This window comes from Python bivittatus, unplaced genomic scaffold (genome assembly GCF_059951505.1).
Source record: "Python bivittatus isolate LINGU-HERP-01145 unplaced genomic scaffold, Pbiv_v1 ctg000350_np1212, whole genome shotgun sequence".
Taxonomy (NCBI): domain Eukaryota; kingdom Metazoa; phylum Chordata; class Lepidosauria; order Squamata; family Pythonidae; genus Python; species Python bivittatus.
The window spans coordinates 36,012,077-36,028,455 of NW_028277074.1; the positions used below are offsets into that span (position 1 = coordinate 36,012,077).

General features: G+C 35.5%; 1 protein-coding gene across 3 annotated transcripts in view; it reads left to right on the forward strand.

Moving 5' to 3' along the window:
- The window catches only part of MID1 (midline 1), a 183,450-nt gene that overhangs the window by 101,797 nt on the left and 65,274 nt on the right, over window positions 1-16,379 (forward strand). The gene's annotated exons all lie outside the window — the stretch shown is intronic.

A 16,379-nucleotide genomic window follows, 5' to 3' on the forward strand; every position in this document is an offset into this window, starting at 1 on the left:
TGTCTTCTAAAGACTCTATATCTACACCTTAAACATTAGATGCTTTGTTACAAATTAGAGTTGATTTCTTCTGAGCCATAGGTTTACGTATTTTTTTAAAAAGTACATTCTTAAGACTTCTTAGCAGTTTATTATAATTACTGTTTATTAATTTAATTTATATATTTGTTTCTAAATGACAGAAAGTAAGTAAAGATCAATCAGCATCCTTTGGATCTTCAGAGAAAGTATTTTTGTCGCTGTACTATCGATGGAAGATTACAATTTAACATAATAATGTAGTAATTTTTTTTAAGTAATAGCTATATGCCCTCTAAATGCCTTATGTGCAGTAAGAGAAAGGGAAATGGGTTTAATTTAATTAAAGAGCTCTTTAGAAGTTAACAGTTTGTTCTAGCTTTTACTGGCTTGTAATTGTACTATGCTGATTTTATTGATGAGCAGAGAAATATGTTTTTATATGTGGTGGTACTTATCTGTTTTAAAAAATAATTGCAGTCTAAATCTAATTATGGTCAAGTTTTCAGTTACTGAAGGTTTATGTGTATATAACAACACAGGTTTAATTTTTTATTTTATTTAGGAAATTTATATGGCCATCCATCTTAAGCAAATAATTCTGGGTGGCTCACAGTAAAAAAACAACATAAAATGCAAGTACAAATAAATATAAAAATACCAAATACAAAAATACTAAGCTGAGGCACCTCATACATCATCTTCAGTCACAAATCATCACATCATCATGTGATCATCATGCCTGTGGGAAAAGCCTTACAGCCTTTTGGAAGGCTAACAGGGTTGGGCCCATCCAGACCTCTGGGTGGGTAGGGAGGGAGGCTATTCCACAGGGTGGGTGCTGTAAAGTTTCTGTGACGATTCAGTAAATAGGTTTTGTCTACTGAAAACTTCCCTTTATTGGTTAAATTGGCATAGTTAACATCTCTTATAAAATCAAGTGTCTTAGAGACCAAGTCATTTTGAAAAATATAGATTTCCTGCTCTGTCTAATTAACATGATTGAATTAATGTAATGAAATCCAAATTTGAAAATAGAAAGGAAATCTTTTAGTTGAAAAATATAGGTGGAATGTAGAATGCATACTTTAGACTGATTAATAGGACAGGACAATGATTTTTTTTCCATTTGAAGAACTGCAGCATACTGTAAATATAATTAATCAAAAACTGCTGAGTAGCAATTCTCTAGTTAAAATAATGTTTGACATTTAATGTGGCCTTGTAGCTCTTAAGTGCTTCATTACCGTCTCTATTTATAGAGAACTTAATAGACTTTACAAAACAATAAGACTGTAATTATTATTTATAAGTGGTGTTAAATTATATTAATGATGGGGTCTAAAGAGGCATGTAATAGGGGATTGGAGTACCCAATAAATCCATGCCAATGAAAACTATTTTGGCATCCATACTTCTACAGAATTAAAATGACAACTAGAATGATAGAAATTGGAAAAAGCCATTTAGATCAAGCCACCTGCTCTATGTACGTATCCCAATTAAAGCATCCCAAATAGATAGATAGCCTCTGCCTGAACATCTCCAGTGAAGGGGACTCAACCATCTCTCTGGATAATTGGTTTCATTGTCACTTTGGTCTTACAAAGTTGTTTCTGACATACCGTTGAAATCAGCTTTCCTGTAATTTAAATCCATTACTCTGTGTCCTGCACTGTGAAGTGAGAGGGAAGGTCTTGAATTTCTTCTGCGTGACATCCTTTTAGATATTTAGGAAATAGCATATCCTTTCCCCAATCCCCCCCCCCCCCGCACTTGCCACCTTAGCTTCTATTTCTTGTTGCCCTTCTCTGAACTTGTTCCAGATTCTCTGAATCCATCTTAGAATGCTGGGCCTAGAACTGACTAAAGTATACAAGCTGGGATCTGACTAAAGCAAAATACAGTGGTATGGTATTTCTCTTGATTTTGAACTTATACTTGATACAGCCTATATTACATTGGCCTTTTTTTCAAGACATATCATACTGCTAGTCCATATTCATTCTGAAGTCTGTAACTAGTTTGTTAATCAGCATGCCATGGGGCACTTTGTCAATTGCTTTGCTGAAATCGAGATATATCCCAGCATTTCCATAATCTTTTAAGGAAGTTCTCTGCTCAAAATCCATGTTCTCTTTTGGTAATTACAGCTTTGTTTTCAAAGTGCCTACAGATCAAATTATTTATGAACTGCTATAGAGTATTCCCATGTATTTATTTATTTAAGTGGGTTGATACGCCACTCCAACCCATAAAACTCTGAGCAGCATACATTCCACAGTTCAGTAACAAAATTAAAAATGATAAGGCCAAAATGATAACAAATGACAAAAAATGCAAATACTTCCAATCCTTATAACGTAACTCCATACATGTTGGTCCTATATCCTCAGGAGACAATTAAAAATTACATCTTTCCCAAAGGCCCTCTGGAAGAGCTGGGTCTTATTAACTGTCTAGAATGCAACAGACAAGAAGCTTCTCTTTTCTGGAGGTAGGCTATTCCCGAGGAGGGGGGCTAATACTGAGAAGGCTTGTGGTTGGCTCCCTACTGATGACATTTCCTGGTACCCACAGTTAGCCCTCCTTTCAAATAAGATCAATTTATTTGATCTAACCACATAAATTGATTCTACCCAGAGAAGATGGTCCTGCAGGTACCCAAATACTGACCCATTTAGGGCTTTAAAGTTGATGGCTAATACTCTGTATCTAGAAGTAGAACCACTGTAGCTCCCAAAGCAGTGGTATAGAATGGACAAATGATGTATCAGGCATTACTACTCAAGCCACTGAGTTCTGGATCAGCTGAAGCTTCTTGGTGGTCTTTAAGGGCAGTACAGGCTAAAGTCCAAATGAGAGATGACAGTGGCATTGATGATCATAAACAGAGTGTCTCAATCCAGGAATGATCGTAACTGGTATACAAGGTGGCTATGCCATGGCCTCCACCTGCTCTGTAAGCAGGAGCCATGAATCGAGGGAAGATACCCAGAAAACAGATAACCTCTGCATGGATAAGCACAACCCTGTTCATTGCCAAAAATGGACTTCTATTGTTCCAATGTCAGTCGGACTGATGTGTAGTTTCTTGAATTTTCCTTTATCTTCCCCATTTTTTAAAAAAAAGATAGAGATATTTGCTGGTCTCACCAGTTCTCCAGGATTTCTCAAAGTTAATTCATAAGGGCTGAGCCAGACCATAAAGTAGTTCCTTCTATACTCCAAGACTGTCCTAGAGGTTAAACGTTGGTCTGAGTAAAAAGGTATTCCCTAGTTATGTTTCTGTCAATCTCAAACTGTGGTCCTGCTCTTCACAATATACCGTTTTTGCTTGAAAAAAAATGAACAAAAATAGCTCTGCCTTTCTTTTTTTAGCTATTAGTATTTTGCTGTTTTCATTAAGCAGCCAGTGTATTAATTCATTTTATTTTGAACGTATTTAAGAGGCCTTGTTGCTAAGCTCATCTCATCTGAACTTCTATGTTCCTGCTCTCCTCCATTTTTACTGGATTTTTGCAATATGTTTTTAGTATATATTTCTTTAGGAATTGTCACCCATCTTTAGCTCCCTTTCCCATTAACCATGGGATCATTATTCTGAATTTATTAAAATCCACTTTTTAAAGTCCAAAACTTGTCTGACTACCCCCAGTTTAGTTTCCCTTAAAGTAAATAACTCCTGCATTTTATAATAACTTCCCCCATAAGCTTCTACAAATAATCTTCCCTGTTGATTGCCCCAGCCTAGCCCATTTGTGTGCACATGTATATGTTTGCGTGTATATTTTAGGAACAGTTGGACAATTCACCTTAAAAACTCAAAATGTATCACTAGTTTGTATGCTTTGGTATTTTAGCAAAAAGTTGTCTCACATTAATTTTATTTGGAAGATGCTATTTTTTTGGTGGATGCTTGAACTAAATGCCTGTTCTGTGGAAACTAACATGAGGAGAAAGGAAAGGATACTATGAACTTTTATGATTATGAGAAGTTTTATATTACTAGAATGGAAGGATATTCATTTGCTTTCAGTTCTATAGGGGAGTGCAGAACTTCTCCCTCCTTATTTGAATGAGAATTTTTTTGGGGGGGGGGAGTTTTGACTGGAGGATTATATAGAAATTTATGCTACTCTATTTGAATAATCTTTCATATCTTTTTTTCCTTTTCTTAAAGTTAGATAAACTGACAAGTATAAACAAATCATTTGCACAGTATGAATATTTATGTAGCATTAACTAGTCTATGAATGATGAACACACATGTACTTTTTCTTTCTTTTTTATTTCAAAAATAATATTTTTTAAAAAAATAGGAATCAGTGACAATGAAAAACATGTACTCAAATCTCTGCTTTTAGAATCAATGAAATATAAAGGGCTTAACTATTCAGATTTCGCCGTAGGCAATACAAAGAATACAAGTTCTGCATTTGTTCCAATTTCTCATAACTATGTTTATAGAGTTTTATATTACACATTTATGAAAGTAGATGGATATTTTGCAGATGACACATATGCTAACTCCCAGAGTTGCCTACCTTCCTTGAATCTACTTTTTTTATATCAATTTTCACTGCTTAGCCTTTTCAATTTATAATTTAGTCCTTGCTTTCAAAAATATGGGAAAAAATTAACCTCAGCTTTTAGTGAGAATTTTTCCCATCCTTCTGCATTGTTCCTCTGAGTCTGAGAGAAAAATGTATTTTCTGTCTGAGAATGTTGCTGTTGTATTTCATAGATAATAAAGGGGTAAGAAAAAGTGCATAGACTCCATAGGCTGAGAGTGTATCAGTTAATTAGGAGCTGGACATTGCACAGTTGGAAGTCTGGAAAGCCTTGTGTGTATGCTCATGTGTGTGTGTTGTCTGCCTTCTTTGATCACTTGTGTGGTAAATAGACATGCAGAGTAACCATGGCAACATGTGCTATAAGTTTGTGGGAACAGGGGAGACTCAATCACTGAACAAAGGATAGTTTGTTAGAATAGTTGGTTATGATTACAAAAAGGTGGTAACAATCAGGCTATTTAAAAACATACGTTCTGGGAGGAAAATGCACATTTATGTTGCCAATTTAAAAGCAAAATATGTTTCTCTAGCTACAAAACTATTGCTATATGCAAAGGGAAAGCAGAAAGAAGTAAAAAAAAAAATTAAAACCAAAAACCTTTCACTAAATGAAGTGGGTGGATGTCCACAGAGGGTTCATACATCACAATAAAACAAACAAATTGAACCTAAAAGTTGAACCAGTAGAAAAAATGCAAAGTTCAACAAAAGTTGGAAGAATAACTTTCTGCAAATAAATAACCATTTCTTCATTTGTTCTATAAAGCACATGATTATAAAATACCTGTTTTAGTCACTTCCCTTTGTTTCTGAAATTTAAGTGCTCTGGGCAAAGACAAAGACAAGGAAATAGAAATAAGTATTTTCTATTAGTCTCATATACAGATGCTCAATAAGATCAGTAAAGCTTTAAAATTTAGTTTGTCTTCAAAATGTTAAACATTTCTTTGAATTGGATTGTAGAATGTTAGGATAAAAAAAATACTTTAATAATGGGCGTCTTGCAGAAACCTAACAACTCCATTGTGTCACAGTGGAATTGTTACACAGATTAATTTCAGCAATGTAAATCTGAGGGTATTCCACAGGTTACAAAATCAGGGCAGGGAACAAGTGGAGATTTCTCACTCCTGCAATTAAATCACAATTCAAAGTAATTGCAGTGATGTAATAACAAATTCACATTTGTTTAAACCAGGAACCCTTTGTTTTTAGTCACTCCCTGGTCCTGGACTATAGTGGGTGGGTGGACACATACACAGTAGCCCTAAACTATGGTTTAGGAACTAAATGGTGAAGAAAAATACGTTCTTCATTCTAGTATATAGGTTTATTTAATGTGCAGTCATTCTATCTCATTAATTAAATTTTCACAGGAAGCTAATGTCATCGCTTCTTCCATTTCCTCTATTCCTGGTAAGTAGGAAAAAGTTTGTTGGGAAGCATGCTGTAATTTAAACATTCGCCCAGTAAAATGGATACATTCCAGGATCAGTTTAAAATGTTTCTAGAATCACTTTCCTGGCTAGAAAAATAGCAGGCATGTACACTTTGCAATTCATTCACACTCTAAGAATTGAAATTGTGTTCCCATCTCCCTTCCCCAAATAGACTGAAGAGGAGTGAGATTGCTAACCTCCCTCCAGAGGCTTTTGCAATCTCTGTTTCGTCTCTTGTCCTCCCTTGCCTGGGAGAGAGTAAGAGGGAATAAATAAGAACACATCCTTGCTGCTTTAAAATGAAGTTGAGTGTGAAGGTATCTTCAGACTGTATGGTTTGTTACCCCAACCTACCAAGTGATCATGAAAATGCAAAAGCAAAATGCTATTCCATTTCTTAACATGAGAAAGAACTGCTTTTAAAAAAAAATCAAATTATGCTAAGCTGTGCAGATGCTATTCTTCCTCCATATCTCTGACCTTGACACCTTGCCTGTATTGGGCAACACGCAAGCTTCATGGGCCAGAGGTTGGAGGGCAGCTTGCCCGGCTAGTTGCGGCTTGTTGGCCTGTTTCTCAAGGCAACAAGCCAGCAGCAGTTCAGTCATGAACAGAGGAAACATTTCTTCTGGGCCCGCTTCCATGCTTCTGATTAATGCCACTTCACATCAGTCTCTGAGAAAAAGCTTCCCTTCAATTATCGGAAATGTCTTATCACATCTGTGACAACGGCCACGGTCAGCATGGATAATACAATAATTTGTATCAACTTTATTAAAATGGTGTTGTGTTGGATAAGGATAGTATTATGAGGAAAAATTGCAAGAGGAAGGTGTGATTAGAAATGAGGGCGTAATACAAATCAAAGAGCAAAATGGGCTAATGGATCAAAATGGGGTTGGGCAGGGTGGAGTAAAAGACTGAAATAGCATAACTAGGAGAGAAAGGGACAGCACCAATATTGACTTCTCCTCCTAAAGGAAGTTTCTAGCCAGCAGTGTTCAAGTTGGGTGACCAATGACAAAAGCACTGTCACACTGTTGTGATTCAAGCTTTACCTATTGTATATGCATCATGACATCACGCACTTATGCAGAAGAGTTGGAGTTTATGCCACAATAGCACAACGCTGGTTTTGTTGCTTTGACAAAAATGGCGGATCCTGCAGATGCCTGGATTTCTAGCTACAGTTGAATTGAGTGTGATTGTTTCACCATACCAGCTGACATACTTCCATAGGGCTACAAGAATTTGGAGCTGGTTCTCTTCAGAGCTGTTGAAGTTGAAGTAACAAATAAAAATTTGGTTATGTCATACGAATGATTATTTTGGACTTTATCCTAAGATAACAATTGCCACTTTAAAGTTCAGCTGTTTCAGCAGTGTTTGCTTTCCAACACTAGGTCACTTAGAAACTAGGACATTTTCCTTGACATGTGAATTCCATTTATCTGAGAATTCAGACCTGCTATTGTTTACATACTTTATCCTGGTATGAGGGAGAAGTGAATGAAGTATGATCTTGCCATGAGCTGTTGATTCTTACTGAGATTCATTCTTTGTTTCTTACTTGAATATGTACACAAAGAGAAAGTGTGGAACTGTTTATTCTAGAATATTTGCTCTAATTTGAATTTTTTTCATTTGCTCCCTGATTTCATTTTGTTAAAGCTGATCCACCTGCCTTATAAACCAATTAGCACACTTTTTTAATAGTAGCTATTAATATTATTACATTATATCAGAATGAACCCAGTCCACTGGTTTAGTTTCTAATTGTAAGTCTGGGGAAATAAATTATACAAAGTTTGTCTCAGCATTTCTTGATAATTAAACAGAATAAAAGCAGATTGTGGTTTTGTTTGGTCTGATTTATCCAATATGGTGATAAAGCAGTAAAGACAAGCAACATTAAATCCATAATTACATTGTTAATTTCTAACTGAAAAAAAGAAGCTCACTGCATTAGATAGGTCAATGTGACATGACCTAGTTTTGCTTAGCTACTTAGAAAATATATGTCAGTATTGCTTATGTCACTCCGGGGTAAGACATTTGACATCATTTTTGCACCATAGTATTTCTGTAGTATTCTATACGCTTATGTGCCCTGTCATATTATCCTGCAGGCTAAATTTTATAGTTCTGATAGGACAAGAAAAGGCCAGTATATTTCATTGGGGGGAGGGGGAGTATGTGTGTGTATGTGTGTGTATTCTTCTCCAAAGATCACTCTTGCACTTCTAAATGTTTTATTCTGGTTTGTATTCCTAATTAAGATTTTTAAAAATAATGAAGGATATCCATGAAGTTGGTGAACATTTTAAGTCAACAGTAGATTTTCCTCTTGTCTTCTAAAAGATATGGATAAATTTTCAGATGATCATGTCTCCATATATTATAAGTTTATGTATCATATTAATTATATGTCAAATTTCTGAATATATAAAAGTATAACACATGACGTGAATTGCTGTCATAAACCATATCATACATTTACAAGTGATCTACTGTATTTAATTTTATTTTACGATTGAAATCAAGGTGGGCCTTTCTATTTCTTTTCATAAATTGTATCCTTGAGAACTATAAAGAAATAGACAAGCTAAGCTGAAGTTGTACTCAGCCTAGTTAAAGTTAGTCACTTTCAACAAGGCAGATGAGGATCAGTCTAGTTATAGGGAGACCCCGTGTTAAAAACGCCTGGTTCACGGATGACCCATAGTTATTAGCTGTCAGGCCTAGCCCAAGGAACTCCAAGAAACCATGTAAATTCAGTCCAGCAATGTTTATTAGCTACAACCTCTAGCAAGAATCTTCCCAGACTGAAACCCCAGTTCCCAAGTAATGCCAGCCACAACATTGTGAATTCCTCAGGGAGGTGCCAGTCTCATCCTCTTATCTCTCCCTCGTGGCTCAGGAGATGAAAGAAAATGTTTTTCTCCCTGAGTCTAGCCTTCATAATTCCATTCCATCACATTAGCAGAGCCTATTATAGCAAAATTTGAGTTAAATACACAATGATTCAAGTTAAATACACAATAGTTTGAGTTCATTACCCAATACCACTTATACAGTATTATACAATAATACCAGCTTACATTCAAATCTGACTTAAGGACAGACCTTGGGAACGGAACTCACTCTTAAACTGGGGACTACCTTTATAGCAAGCCATGTGCAGTCCGTTAAATTAGATCCAATTAAGTTAGGCCAAATTATTTATCAGCTCTGGTCAATGTAAGGGCAACATTGTCATGACATGTTCTGGTATGCATAGCTATTCTGATCATCTTCCAATGCATTCTGCTAGCTCAGTTGTGTTACGCGGTTTCAGAAAATACTGGAGTTCTCAAAAGTCTTAAGGCATGCAGAGCTTATCTGCAAGTGAACTCATCCCCTAGAAATGATCTCTCAGCCTTTTGAACAGGCTGATCCTGCATTGCTGTGCAGCAGGAGAGGCGATGGACAACATTTAAGGGCAAGGAAGAGCCATTTATTCAAGCTGGAAGGATATTGAGGAAAGTGTCACAGGGCCTTGCCTCATGAGTGAGTTGGTCTTTCATTCATTCTTCACGCTTTTTCGTAGGGCAGCCATGGGATCCAGAAGAACAGAACATGACACTTGAAATTAAAATAACAATCTTTCCTCTTATAAAACAGCAGGTTTGCAGCTAAAACAAAATTGTACCCACCGCTAATTTGAATTTCCTGGAATGTAATCCAGTTAAACATTTCATAAGACTTCAAGTCAAATAACATTCAGAAAAACAAGGAAAGCATACTTTAAAAGCTATAAACTAGTGATCTTTGAATATTAGCTTTACTCTCTTTCCTCAATAATATTTAATTTAAATAAAATTGGAAGTAGCCCCTATCCATTATGTTGAATTTTAAAGAGAATAAAACCCAGTGTGCTGCATATTATCCATGGGAGATTAGTCTTTAGAAGGACTTCAAAAAGATCTGAGATTCCATTTGAGTCATGGATCTTGCAGTTTAGTCTATTATGTTTCCAATAAACTTTATATGAGATAGTCCATACAGTTGGACCCAACTCTGCAGTCCTTTAGAAAGGCAATACAAACCTAGCTCTTTCCCCAGGCATTTGGATTAGGCTGATCAGAGCTGCTCTCTGGAACAGTACATTAAATCTGAGTGCCTAATCTCCAATTAATTTTTTATATTTGGTTGGTATTGTTTACTTTGTTTTTAATATTTTTATTACATACCACCCAGAGTCACATTGTTTGAACTGGACAGCAATATAAAGGCAATTAATCAGTCAATCAATATATTTAAAGTCTATACAAGTAGTCCTCATTTAGCGACCACAATTCAGACCAGTAACTTGGTTGTTAAGCGAAGTGGTTGCTAAGTGAAACCATGACTGTGCTTACGATATTCCTTCAGCTTTCCTTGTCCTTACAGACCTGCAAAGGTTGTAAATACGAGGATTGGTCACAAAGTTACTTTTTCATCATCTTTGTAACTGTGAACAGTCACTAAATGAGGCAGTCACTAATCAAGGACTACCTGTAATGTGTAACAGTACATTCATTAGCAATCAGTAATACACTAATTTTGGGACTGAGTGTGCAGGTTTACAGGGAAATATGTTATCAACAAACTATTGATTTTATTTATCTTTGAACAGTTTTCTGTTTTTTATGGGAGTCATATAAGCTTAGTAATTGCATGAAAAGAACATGGAAAATTAATTAATACTTATGTTGACACTGAGAATAAGTTTAGAGTGAGGTATATGTTTTACTTCAGTGTTTTTGTTTTTTGTTTTTGCCAAATGCTAAACAGTTATTGATTATGCTCAAAAGAAAGTTTAGGTTTATTTTGGTTGCCTTAGGCTTATTAATCGTATGCCATGTCAATAACTATCTGCAGATTTTTATCCAGATCCCCTTGTAAAATACATGATTAGTAAAATAATATGTCAGAGTAGGTGGAAGTCTGCAAGATTATTATAAAGTACAGAGTCTATAAAAACTAAGCCTTAGTTCATACTTTTCTGTATAAAGAACAGTGTTGAGCATTACCCTGTTTATCAAAAGGAAATATGCATTAAAAAGACTGAGAAATAATAACAATAATACTTATTAAACTTGTATGCCGCCTGACTTTCAACTCTCTGGGCAGCTCACAACAATCAAACAAAGAAATTACAATAAATTACAATAAACATAAAAATTAAAGATAAAGATGGTAAGCGATGAAGTGAGGAGTGTCTCTCTCCCTTGCTAAAGGCCTAGGTGAATAATCAGGTCTTCACGGATCTTCTAAACTACAGCAGAGTGGGGGGCCATCCAGTTCTTGGGGGGAACTGCTACAGAGAAGGCATACTTCCTGGATCCTGAGAGATGACATTGTTTAATCAAAGGAACCCGGAATGTGCCAACACTTCAGGATTGAATTGGACCAGACAGGTGGTCCCTCAAGTAATCAGAGTCTATGTCATGATTACTACATTTTAAGAAATATAATTTTTAATATCTTTAACTGGATTGTTCATAATCTGTAGGGAAGGTCTCTATAATATAAATGGCATTGCATCCATCTATTTTTTTTTCAAATTTTTAAGCCCCTGCCTCCTTTGGATAAGCATAAAATTCATATGCTTCCCGCAGATCTGGCTTTTTGACAATTTCATTTAATATTTCAAAATGTATAAATTATAGAAAACTATAATGGATGTCCATGTGATATGACTTGTTATTACAACTGATTCACTGAGCAGGATGAGGACTACAAAAATGTGAAGAAAGCCTGCTAGCAAATTTTTAATCAATTTAGGTTATGGGCAGAGGGTTCTAGTTTGCTGTCTAGGTTTTGGCTAATCCAGGTTCTTAGAGACATCTGAAAGCTGTAGACAGACTCCAACAAGATACTTCTTTCCTCTCCTTTCTTTTCATACTTGCTTTGTTTTTCTAAGTTGGTTTGCATTTTATGGAATTTAGGGAAAGAAGAAATAAATAAAATTCAATATTTTAAATTGAAAATAAATTCAATTTAAATTTATATGGCACTTGCTTTGATAGCAGTAGTTTCAATTTATCTTTCGGTCATGATAAATGTGTCTTTCAGTCATGAAATGGCTATATCTTGATGCCATTTGATCTGTTTGGAATATATTTTTGTAAAAATAGTTGCACCATTTAATATTCCTCATAAATGATTCAATATTTCTTAAGATTATTTACTGACAATTTTCTCAGATAATTACACTTGTAGGTATATTATCCACACAGGTATACCTGAAATATATGCATAGTTTGCATGTAGGTGGGCAGTGACAAAACATCGACATAGGAATTTAATAGAGGCTTCAAATAATTAAATTATAGGTGAGAATAAAGCATATTAAAATAATAAGCCTTATTAAGGTATTAAGCCTTATTCCATTGAGAATAATAATTAAGCTGAAATAGAAAAAAAGTCATAGATCTAAGAAGGAACTTGTTGCATCTCAGTGAAGAGATGTCACAGCCCTTGAAATAGAAACAAAGTATGCTGGCATGAAATACTAGTTTCTGAATGTCAAAGCAAGACTGAACAAATAAAAAACATGAAGCTCTTGATTGATAAACCCATCATTCCACCCTCCATCCCCAGACTGATACTTAGATCCTGAACGGATTAAAATGTGTAACTATAACAATATGTATAACAATATGTTTCTCCTATGTTGTTTTTCAAGGGAAAAATAACTTTCCTTTAAACATTAAATTGGGTTGATGATTCCTGTAATATGGAAAATATGGCCCAAGCCATAAACTATTTAGAAAATGTTCATGGTAGACCAGTGTCAGGTCATATAATGAATATTCTATATTGGAAATACATGGGAATTAACTGCTCCACATCAAAGGATGTCTGTAAAGGATTATTGATGATTCTCCCTTTCTCTGTCAAGAACAAAACACCCTTGTGGACCCAACTGTACTAGCAGAGCAGAGCCAGCAAGCATAATTTATTGGTATTGTACTATTTATCTGTAGCCTACAAATGAAGTATTTCTATAACTTCAGACTAGTTGCAATTTCTTCCTTTGGCATGCTGTCACAGCTGTTGCATTTAAACATATACCCCCAAATAGTGAAGAACCATGAAAATGGGGCAAATTATATATCCAGAGGGCATGATTGTCTTCAAATGCAATTTTCCAGTACATTGGGGATGCTGTTGTTGTGTTAGATTTTTATCCCCCCCCCCCCCCCTCTCTCTCTCTCGGTCAACTCAGCCTAATCCTGTGAGGTGGGTAGGGCTGAGAGAGAGAGTGACTGGCCCAAAGTCACCAGCAGGATTTCATGCCTAAGGCAGGACTAAACCTAAAAATCATAGTTTCCTGGTTTCTAGGTCAGCACTTAACCACTACACCAAACTAGCTCTCTTCTTCGTTTTATACATGGGAGATAAAGATCATGTTTTGTGGCCTTCGTTTCTCTTCACCTGCCTCCTGCATTAATGAAATTCATATTGAACTTTTTATGCATCTGTAAACTGAGTTATATGAAGGGACATAAAAGCACAAGATCTGTTACATGTGACAGACTGTCTGAAGGCTTCTAGTAGCAAAGCTGTGGTAATATGAAGTGTAAATGTGATTTTCATACTGTCATGTCAATCTCTGGTATAGGTTATGAAAGGACTAAATATCTACCTGCCTTATGGCAATCCTGGATACGATTGCCTTGCAGTTCAAAGGTGGGATGAGGAGGGGGAAAGGTTGAAGTTAATACCATTTTACTTTGGAAGGAAAGGTTAAAATGATAGAGTTGATTCTTCCTTAGGAACAGCAGCTCATAGAAAATGAAGTTGATAGAGCTATTTACGCAGACCATAACTAGCCTGCATAAGTCATTGGATTACTTAAGCAAGGATGTACTTGTGTTTAAAAGTCACCTTTTAGACCTTTGAAAAGTTCAGGAAATAAGCATGGGAGTGTGAAGCTTTGTTCATGTTATCTTGTAGATGCACAGCCAAAAACCAGAGAAAAAATATGATTATTCCATAGGAAAAGTCCAGTGTGGAAACTATGATTGTGTGTTGGAAAAATCCTTTGGTAGAGATTCTCTCATGCACAATGTATTCAAAGTGAAAATGAATATCAGAAACAGGGGCCCATTTTGGGTATGATATCGCAAAGATAATGGAATGAAATTGCTTTATAGCTTGACTTTTTAATTGATTAATTAATTTTAATTAATGTGGTATTTATTTTTAATTATTTGTGGGTTTTGTTTTAATTGTGAGCCACCCAGAGTCACCCGTTGGGGGAGATGGGCGGCATACAAATTTAATAAATAAATAAATGACTCAGCAAAACCTAATGTGACTCTTCAATCAAGGTGTCTTAGGGCTATTTCACGCAAATCAGGATTTGCTACTGTCAACTTAATTGTAATCAACAGTTTTTCTTATTTATATATCTGAATGAAAAGTATGTTTACAACAAATACTTGCCATGTTTTCATTTGGATATGCACTAAAATGTAGTGTAAGAAATAAGCCCTTTGTCAGTTAGTTCTTTGACTAATTATATATTGGAACATTGTTGAAACACAGAAGAAGATGGAAGATCTAGTGTGGTCCTGTTATTCTGGACTTGTGCCAATCTCTTTGATGAAAAGCTTTCCTACTTAAAACCTCACTTTCCTAATATGGATTTCCTGTACTGAAAAACAAATGGATGTCACAGTGTTTAAACATGAAAATTTGTTCACACATCTTTGTGTTGAAGTAAATAGAGACCTATGATAGTGGAGAAAAATCAAATGCCATGCTAGGTTTTCTGCTGTGTTGCTGATTTTACCCAAGATGTTGCTCTCTTCTCAGACACAACTACAGGGAAGAGTCAGTTCCCTGTTGGGGAGTGTGTTTAAATAAATGGTGCATTTACTGGCTGTTCCTATGGTGATTTCACATTGTATCATGAGTAATACTTATTTTTGTACTTATTGTACATGGTCCAATAAGATGGTTTAAAACAATCTTGTATTAAATATTTATGGAAACAGCAATAGCTCTAGTTTATTCATTCACTTATTAGATTACAGTGGGGGGGAATTGTCTCTCATACCTCTCTGCACATGTATGAATGACAATAAAAACCAGAGCCAAGTTTCATGTATTCCTATTATACCAGTGCTATTTCAAACAGTTCTTCATAAACATTGTGGTTTTGCCTGTAGAAACAATGGTTCTCTTATTGTCACAGCATTCTGGTCTTTCTGTAAGAAAGGAAATGATGAGGGAAATTAAATTGGCCTGCAAAGCAAATGAAACACAAATTTGTCTCTGGTATGAAGAGCAAAGGGAATGATGATTTGAGTCCCTTCTAAATATGTAATGCGTTTTTCATTTAATAACAACATAAAAGAATCATTGCATATGCAAAGTGGAACTCAAAGAAAGCAATTTGTTCCTGGAACTTCCATTTTCACATGAATTTTTTAGCACCTTCATTGAGAGCTAAAACTCTGGCATGTGTATATATCAGAATGGTCAGAAAGAGACAGGTTTTTTTTCCTATGAATTTTATTAAATATTGATAAATAGTAATATTGACTGTATTCAGCACCAAATAGCTAGACATTTCAATTGTTCTGCAGTAAAGCACAAGTCTTTAAAAGTTAAGTGGTAAATAAAAAGAAAAAGGCACAGTTAGGGGGATTGCCAGCAAGTGCAATTTCCTGCTCTTAAAATTAAATGCTACAAAAAATGGTAGTAGCATTTATTAACTTTTTATAATCAGCAATACTTTGCTGTTAGGGAATAATCACATGAGGAGTCTTAAAGTGCCTGGAAAGGCACTATTGAGAAAGAATAAATTATCACTGCATGTCTATTACAGTACTTTTATTCCAACTGGCTGATTAATTTTTAGAAGGAACCAATCAAATAATGAGTAGTATGAAAATCTTCAAATGTAGACCTTGCAATATTTGTTCAGTAAGCCTTAGCTCTTCCTTGACTGTTGGCAATGTGACAGGGTTTGCTGGTTCAGGTCACTTTGCCTTTACAGGCATGGGAACTTCATTATTCAACCCTGGATTAATTATACAGCAGGCTGAGCTTCCACTTGTTCAAATAATGTGGCCGCCAAGCCCAATGTCCTTATTACAAGCCATGTTGGATGGGTTCTGTGGATGCATAGGGAGAGAATCTGATCCTTGCTGCTTTCTCACTTGATAGGTGCTGAATACTGAAAGAGAAAGGGGAGAGTTTGCTTTCATGTCATTAACAAAAGCCAGCCTGCTTTGAGAGCAGTTTTTAAGTCCTTAAACTCTGACGGAGGCGATTAGGTGGAGCTGGCTTTCCTGGAATTGTA